The sequence below is a fragment of the Mastomys coucha genome, unplaced genomic scaffold, assembly GCF_008632895.1.
Source record: "Mastomys coucha isolate ucsf_1 unplaced genomic scaffold, UCSF_Mcou_1 pScaffold13, whole genome shotgun sequence".
NCBI lineage: Eukaryota > Metazoa > Chordata > Mammalia > Rodentia > Muridae > Mastomys > Mastomys coucha.
Window position 1 is genome coordinate 79,699,648 of NW_022196895.1, and position 519 is coordinate 79,700,166.

The following is a 519-nucleotide window of genomic DNA, read 5'->3' on the forward strand; positions in this document are numbered from 1 at the left end:
GTCCAGAAATCAGCAGGAAGGGGGCTAAGAGAAAAGGGAAGCGCCTTTCCCATCTTTTTAAATTTCCCTCACCCCCTTTTCTCTCTGCCTCCCCACACCGCCTCTGCTTCCAGCAGCACCTCGAGGAGGATCCCACACCGACAGAGGCGGTCTCAGTAGTCTACATTATTAAACAAAACAGAGTCTCCCTCTCCCAGCCTCTGTCATTGCCAATAGTCCCTTAGCCAGGAGTGGGACTTCATGTTCACCTGCCCTCTCCAAGCTGGGGTTTTGGTCTGGCTTCTACTTAGTCCAGTCTTGTACATGTCGTCCAGTTGCTGTTGAGCTTACACATGTGACTGCCTCAGTCTCTAGTTTTCTTGTAGTCATCTACCACTTCTAACTTTTATAGTCTTGTCACTCCTCCTTCATAGTGATCTCTGAGTCTTAGGAAAATAGGAGGGTGAAATAGGTGTGTCCTACTTAGGGCTGAGCATTTCAGAGTCTCTTATTCTCCGAGCCTTGACCAGTTGAGGAGCT